This window comes from Rattus rattus, chromosome 6, assembly GCF_011064425.1.
Source record: "Rattus rattus isolate New Zealand chromosome 6, Rrattus_CSIRO_v1, whole genome shotgun sequence".
Classification (NCBI taxonomy): domain Eukaryota; kingdom Metazoa; phylum Chordata; class Mammalia; order Rodentia; family Muridae; genus Rattus; species Rattus rattus.
In genome coordinates this window covers 14,034,846-14,043,208 of record NC_046159.1, presented here as the reverse complement: position 1 = coordinate 14,043,208, position 8,363 = coordinate 14,034,846, and positions in this window count along the sequence as shown.

The following is an 8,363-nucleotide window of genomic DNA, read 5'->3' as shown; positions in this document are numbered from 1 at the left end:
AAAAAGAAAAAAGAAAAAAAAAGTTGAATTATGACTGGAGAGAAAGAACCATGCATTCCCTTGTCTTTTACTTTTTTTCTGTGACATTTACGTCTCATGTAACTTGCATTGCATTGGTGGGTTATTCTAGTACTGTATTTGGCTTCTTCATTAATAGGATATTTCATATACTATAATTGTAAATATTTTGATACAAATGTTTATAACTCTAGGGATATAAAAACAAATTCTGATTCCCTACATTGTGTGACTGTTTTCTTTTTAAAAAATCATGAGCTGATATGGAGAATGGTGACATTTATTCCTCTTCATTAATTTACCTACTGGTTTGATTCGGTGAACTTGACATTTATTTGAGACATTAAGCTACTTTCTGGGAAAACCTTAAGGATTTCTCTAATAATTATTTCAGGCAGTGGAATGTTATTAAGTATAGCTCTGCTTTGCTTTAATTAGACCTCTTAGACAAAAATGGAATTTCATAAGCTAATAGATTAGAAAGAGGTTATCAACTTAAATAAGAATGGCTTATGACATTAAGAAATGAGGCACTTATAAAGTTTGGTTGAAGTAGCCAGCTCCTGTAATGTGTCCTGTCAGTACACAGTGATGCACAAAGTGCTGGGAAGCCTGATTTCTGAAGAAGCCCCCTGTGTTAACTGGGGCATCTCTACATGGGCTCAATGAAGGCAAGATTAACTCTTTTCTGTGAGCTGTCAGAGCTGTTGTTGATGGCGGAGAGCAGGTGGATATTCCGCATCTCATCATCATATCAACACTAGTATGACAGACATGGTTTTGATAGTCTTTCAGTCCTCTATGGTCTTGTGTTAAAAAAACCAACTATACAGAAAAACACACCAGAAATGCACTACGAGGGGCCGAAGAGATGGCTCAGTGGTTAGAAGTACTCGCTGGTCCTTGCAGAGGACTCAGGTCCAGTTCTCAACATCCACATGAAGGCTCACTCATGTGGAACTTGGCTTCTAGGGGATCCAATGCTTTCTTCTGGCAAAATACTCACACTAGAAAATAGATGAGTATTAAGAAATACATCATTAAACCTCAAAATGACCCTCCAGCATGAAAGACTAAGAGATGGTTCAGCGATGACTCAGTGGGTAAAGTGTTCACCACACAAGCATGAGGGAGGACCTGAGCTTTGAGTCCCAGAACCCCAATTTTAAAAGGTGCAATAATGTGCCTGTAGCTCAGGAGTGGGGGTAGAGATTGAACTCATTGGTCAGCTAGCCTAGCCTAAAATGGTTCTAGGTTCAATGAGAGACTCTGCCTCGGAAAGTAATAATGAAAACCAATCTATCATCCTATATCAACCTCTGTTTTCCACATGTGCATAGATGGATGAGCACACACACATACATTATACACATACATACATATATACATACATACATACATACTTACACACACACACACACACACACACACACACACACACACACACACACACGATTTTAGTACATTTCAAATTAGCAGATTTAATTGCATTGAATTTTGTGATGACTTCTCAGAGGCCCATAAGACATCTTTTTGTTTATTTTGTCTTGTTTTTTTGTTTTGTTTTTTTTTTTTTTTTTTTTTTTTGACAGAGTCTCACTGTGTAGCCCTGGCTAGCTTCAAACTTATAATCCTCTGAGCTCTGCCTCTCTGTGTGGTAGAATTAGAGGTGTGCCCCATCACCCCTGGCTGCCCATAAGATGCCTTAGGCTGTTTCTAGGATATTAGTTCTCAACCTGTGGGTTGTGGCCTCTCTATGTGTGAGGGTCTTGAATGACCTTTTCACAAGGGTCACATATCAGATATCCTGCACATCAGATAGTTACATCAGATATCCTGCACATCAGACAGTTACATTAGAATTCATGGTTGCAAAATTACAGTTATGAAGTAGCAACAAAATAATTTTATTGTTGAGGGTTTCCACAACATGAGGAACTGTCCCGAAGCGTGACAGCATTAGGAAGGTTGAGAACTGCTGTCCTTGAACATCTTTATGAGCCCTATTTTCCTTACATAGATCTCCTGGAGATTTCCTACCATGATACAACTCGTTGGTTGGCTCTTCTGACTGCCCATCCACTCCCTGAAGGTCTTTAGTCACCAATGAACACCCAGACCCACCCAACATGTCTTCGACTGCAAAGATGTCATCTTGCATTTCAAGAATCTAGGTGGTAATCAGTGGTATTCGGACAGGCTTGGGAAGGCTAGCAAGCAAGATCCTACACAGCAGTGCTCACCCCGAGTGATTTCCTATAGTATTCCTCTGAAGACCCAGTTTTCTTTAGTTCTAGGCTGATCAGATGAGGTTCACCCACACCATGAAAGGCAACCTGCTTTGCTTAAACTTTATCCATTTAAAGGCCATTCTCATCCCAAGATGTCTTCCTAGAAACACCCAGAATAATGTTCGGTTACATAGTTGGATCCTTTGGCCCAGTCAGGTTGACACATAAAATTAGATATCTTCTTGTCAAGGCCAAGGTGTACTAGCTTTCTGTCTTAGAAATAATTTGAAGAAAGCTTAAACACCAGATGTTTCCGTGATTTCAGATGACATTTAGTTCCGTACAGAAGTGAGATAGCAAGATGTGAGAGTTATCTTGCAGAATGAGATTACATTCTGAGAGAGGGCAGGAAGTTGTCAGATTTCCACATATAAAGGTGATGGGTAAATATTTGAGCAATTAAATGACTTGTATAGAGTTGAATTGATTTAAAGTGATTAAGTAAATATGCAGGTGACTTTGGTCCAAATGAGGAGGGTGGAGAAAGATGAGTCACTGAGATCTCCCTTGTCATTCAAGAATGAGGCCATAGGCACAGGAAATCCATTCATTGGGGTGATAAAACCGAGGTGCAACATGGCTAATAGATAACTCTGTCACTCTGCTTTGGACATACTCCAGATTGTCCCTTTGTAAAACCCCACTGGCTTTTAGGCACAGAGGACAATTTCTCAGGAGCCTTTGAAAGAAAGCGAGTGGGAGTTAAAATCCTGCTTGTGCAAGGCTCCGTATTCCAGCAACACAAGAAGCAGTTTTGTGTGTCTGCTAAGGAAAGCCAGAGCATACCAACAGGCAGACGAAATGTCTCTCAGGAATGTGGCAGTAAGTTTGAAATAGCCCCGTTCTGGGGCACAGAGGGAACGTGGACAACAGTAGTCGCCTGAGTACTGGGATCACAGGTGTGTAGTGTCCTTTAGGATTTGACAGTCTTTTAGTGAATTGTATCTACAAGGACCTACGAAGTGACCTGCAGTTCAAGAAGACTGTCCAAGTGGCAGATGAGAGACATTACTGTAGCAAGAGCTAAATTTGACAGAGCAGACTGTGAGGAAATACGGGCTGTTGAATTCTTAATGACTTAATGGGTTGGCACTAGCCAGGAGTTGTGTACATGTCTGGAGTCCCAACAGTAGGTGAGTAGAGACAGAGGAGAGGCAGGGGCCACAAATTTGCCAGCCTGGTCTATTTCATAAACAAGACTATTACATAAACAAGACTGTGCCTCAAATCTCTCTCCCAGAAAAAAAGATTTTTTTAAAACTTACTGTCTGGGTTGAAATGATTTTGGTAATTTATTTTGGAAGTTCGATGTATTTTCAGCAAGATAGGATTTAGTTTAAATACCAGACTGTTCTGTTGCTCTTCCAAGCCCTTGTGTCTTGGAAAAGCTAACTGTGTCTGGGAGAGGGAGGGTGGAGAGTGAACGTGGGTCTCTTGTCAGAAAGTCTGGCTTGATTATAGCAAGGAAGTAGCGTTTAGTTTTTCCATTAAATATGGAAGAACATGGCATTCAGCGTGACCCTGTCTGGATTGAGGTATCTCCCCTCTTTGATCTGGGCACTCTGGCGCTGGCACTTCTTAGCTGCCTCCCTTGTGTTATTAGCACATGGATCTCTTAAATTCAGATTGTTTAGGCTGGTTTGAATGACATCGACTCCTCAGTATTATAATTTACAGGCTTTGAGCATTATGAAATCTTTATATTTTTAGTTTTTTTTATCTTCTGAAATGCACACGCGCGCACACACACACACACACACACACACACACCCCTTTTCTGAGACAGTGTCTCATATAGCCCAGGATGGCTTCCAATTCACTACATAGCTGCAGCTGGACTCCTGATTCTCCTGGGTCCCCCTCCTGAGCGTTGGGATATGAACCAATCACTTTGAACTCTTATCTTTACAGTTTTTAGGGTGAGTCAAAATTGTACCTGTTTTGAGTATTTTGCAATAGGTTTTGAGTTACAGCACTCACTTTGTTGAGTGAGTTGGATGACGTTAATGAATCTGACATTTAGTCATCCCGCCTTAAAAAAACATTAAAAGCATTTGGGCAGATTCCTTCTCATGACCCGACCTACCGAATGCATATCAGCACGGCATACCAGAAATGACTGCTAATATCCTTCCCTGGGGTAATTCAGATTCTGCCTACCTCATTGTGTTTCATACTTGTCAGAGCCTCTGGAGAGGGAGAGACAAGCTTCATGCAGACAATTATTAATTGTTTGCTCTAAGCTTCTTTCAGCCACCTGTTCCCTGACCTTGGCCTGGGCCTCGCATTTCCCAGTGCTGCTTGTCCTGACGAGGGAGGCTGCTCAACGCTCCTTTCTCAGGGTGGCCACCACCACCACTCTCCTGTGTCCTTCTTAGCTCTCAGGGATGCTCCCTAGATGCTCCCCTTTCTCCCCGAATCTCTAACCTCTCTCCTTCCGGAAGTGTTCTCTTGAGGACCAAACATGCTTATGCTCTTCATATTCTAAGCGGAAGGAAACACATGAGACACTCTCTTCCTTCTACCTCAAGATTCTACTTCTTGTCAACTCTTCTTTGGCAGGTTCCTCAGTATGTGCATTATTTCTGCTTCTGCTGGGCCCTGCCCTGGCGTGTATGTGGCTGAGGAGCTCGAGGAACACGAGGAACACAAATAGAGGCCTACATACCATATGTCTAAGTAGATTAAGGAGATCAGAATCCAATTTCGGGGTCCCTGGCCTTCCAGAGAGGAGAGTGCTGTTACTGTTACTGGCCTCTGGCTCTCAGCTCAGCTTCTTTATTGAACACATTCCTGTTTCATTCTTCAACTTGAGGGACTTGGGGTGCATGCATGTGCATGCCCCGTGGCCAATCTCTTCCCTTCCCCTTCCTGCCAAGGAGTGTTCCTCAGTTGGTTCTCCTCTGAGCTCAGAGTGTGCACACTGTGCTATTTCACAAACCCAGGAGACATCCTAGTAGTGCGTGTGCCCAGTGGTGATTGGGCAGGGGACTTTGGGTCGTGGGTCCTCAGAATATAGATAGGAAAGAGGTAGCAGGTTGAAGGTACATATAGCCTCTTTGGACTTCATGTTCACAGGAGAGTGTGGCTAGAGGGTTGGGAAGAGCCTTGGAAGTTCGTTTATGAAGGCATTGCCTGCCTGACCACTGGTTTCACAGTGTCTCTCTTCTGTGTGTGTCTGCCTCAGCAAATGATCTTTGTATTGTGTATAACATTATTTTATATACAATAAACAAAGAATAAGTGAGCAAATACATTTATTTAGTTATTTAGCTATATCTCTCTGTGTCCTGGAGATAGTGTCTTACTTTGTAGCCCTGGCTGAATTTGCTCTCTTCACCAGAGGCCGGTCTTTAACTCACTGAGAATTACCTGCCTCTGCCTCCTGACTGCTGAGTGGTGATTGGGCAGGGAACTTTGGACCTGAGATTATTATAATATAGTACTGAGATTAAAGGTGTACATCACCATACCTAGCATGACTGTTTTTTTAAGGGTTGACCAACAGTAGCTTTCTTTCCCATCTAGTGAATATTCTCAGATTTCTAAGTCTTCTAGCCACTCTTTCTCTGCATGTTGTATAGGAGATTTGCTTGAAGTTCATATAATTAATGATCACCCATATTGCAATGGATTCAAAATCTGCATCTTGACTCAGGTTATCCTGGGCCTTTGAGAACTACCAATTCAGCTGGACCCATGAGGTCTTTTATGCCCCTTCCCTCTGATTTCTTCCTTCTGAATTAGGAACACTAATTAGACTGAGAAGCCAGAGGACTGCCCATTCTTCCCATTTAATGAGTAATTGATTACCATTGATTCTAATTCCCAAGTTATGCGTCCTCCCTTACCCATTCTCTACTCCGGCAGCATTGGCTCAGATCTGGAATGGCAGTTATTTAAAGTCGCTGAACAGCTCAGAACCCAATGCTATAAGTTGCTTCCACTCGACTGCAAAACATCCCTTAACATGCAAAAAAGATTGTGCAGTCACCTGGTTAGAATCCTCCGCAGTCCCCTTCATGTTATTCCTGCCCTAAACACATCTACCACGGCCTCTTGTCCCATGCCCATTGTAACTTTGCCTTTGACTGCTTTCTGATGCTTTGGTAAACATCACAGCCACCTAGGGAGGAGGAAAGGGTCTATTCGACTCGTGTATCTCAGATCCATCACTGAAGGGAGTCAGGTCTGGAGACAGGAACTGAGGAAGAGCCCATGGAGGGGTGCTGCTTACTGGCTTGCTCACCTGACTTTGTTACCTCTCAGGCCCACCTGTTCAGAAGTGGCCCTGCACACGGTGATCTAGGCTTTTCCACATCAATAATTAACCAAGAAACTGTCCTACAAACTTGCCTGCTGGCCAATGTGATGATGGCATTTTCTAGTTGAGGTTCCCCCTTCCCAGGTGACCTTAGCTTATATCAAGTTCACAAAACAGTTAGTAGCACAGCCCTCGAGATAAAAACCCACACAATATTTGGTGGTGTTTCCTGATGTATGTTTTTCCCTCTGAAGGCCTTTCTTCCTCTGCTGCCTGGCACCTGCTTCCAATTTCTCCAGCCTTAGCACGCTCATTAGAGCTGACAGGGTGGTCTGACTGCCCTGCACCTGTTGGGGCCTCAGTGTTTACCTAACACCATGTTCATATCCCATCAGACCATCACAGAATGTTTGAGTTGTGGTATTTCTAGCTACCACAGTACCTCTAGCTAGACTGCAAACCTCACCAGGGCAGGGAAGTGATCATTCATTCCCTTACCCTCAGCATCCCCCATGAGGCCTGGCAACCAGCAGGTGCTGGTACAATGCCCGGGGGGGGGGGATTCCCAGTGGAGTGCTGGGCGTGATGTGATTGGGTGTTGTGATGGCTGTCAACACCTGTACTTTGTAGCATTTCCTGTGTGTTGGGAAGGGACAAAAGTTCCCAGTGAAATACACTTGGTGCAGGGAGAAGGGAAGATTTCTGTCTTGTCATTTTAGCAATGTCGTTGGCATCATGAAGTTCAAATCAAGATTCTCTTTATAAAAATATATACATTTTAATTTTGCTGTTTTGTTAAAATTTAGGAGATTTGAGACAGCTAGATGGCATTTGAGCCCAAGGAAAGGCACTTGCCGTGCTAGCCGAGGGACTTGAGTTTAACCCACAGAGCCCATGAAGAAGTGAGAACCAACTCCCAAAACTTGTCCTCTGATTTCCACAAGCCTGTACACACGCGCGCGCACACACACACACACACACACACACACACACACACACACAATTTTGTATACTCACAAATCCCACTGTAACCATCTGTGGCTGTCTACCCCGTAGAAGCCAGCAGAGATGGGTCCTGTTTTAGAGCAGTTTGCTCTGTTTCTCAAGCTGTGTCCCCAGGGGCATTCATTTAATACAAGTTCCCTCCATTTGCTCTCCAGCACTATGTACACTGCGGCATGGTGGTGCATGCCTATCATCTTAGAAGGTAGAGGCAGGAGAATCAGGAGTTCAAGGTCACTATTAGCTATGTAGTCCATGGCTTGAATTACATAGATCTGTAAATTTTTTTTTTAAAGCAAAGAGTCACAGAATTGAAGTATGTGTTCTGGGAGAATAAATTGGCAGAGGAAGAATGAGGTCCTCCGGGAGAGAAGAAACTTCAGAGAAAATGGGGACTCTACTGTGACAGCTGAGGGGAGGGCTAAAACAGAACGACTGGATAAACCAAGGGAGGCTGGGCCACAACGGGTTAATAGTGGAGATCTGGTTGAGCTGGGATGTGATTCACTAGGTTTCAGGGAGATGGGGCTGGCTGCACGCATGCTCAGTGCTTAAGAGCTCGGTCTGCTCTTCCGGAGGGCTGCTTCAGTTCCCAGCATCCACGCGGAGTCTCACCACCATCTGCAACTCCAGTTTCCGGGGGATCTGACTTATTCTTCTGGCCTCCACGGGCACTGCACCCATCTGGTGCGCAGTCATGAATGCAGGCAAAAACACTCGAACACGTTAAATAAGAATAAATGAGCTCGGGTGGCACAAAAGTAGCTATTGAATCATACATGAAATGA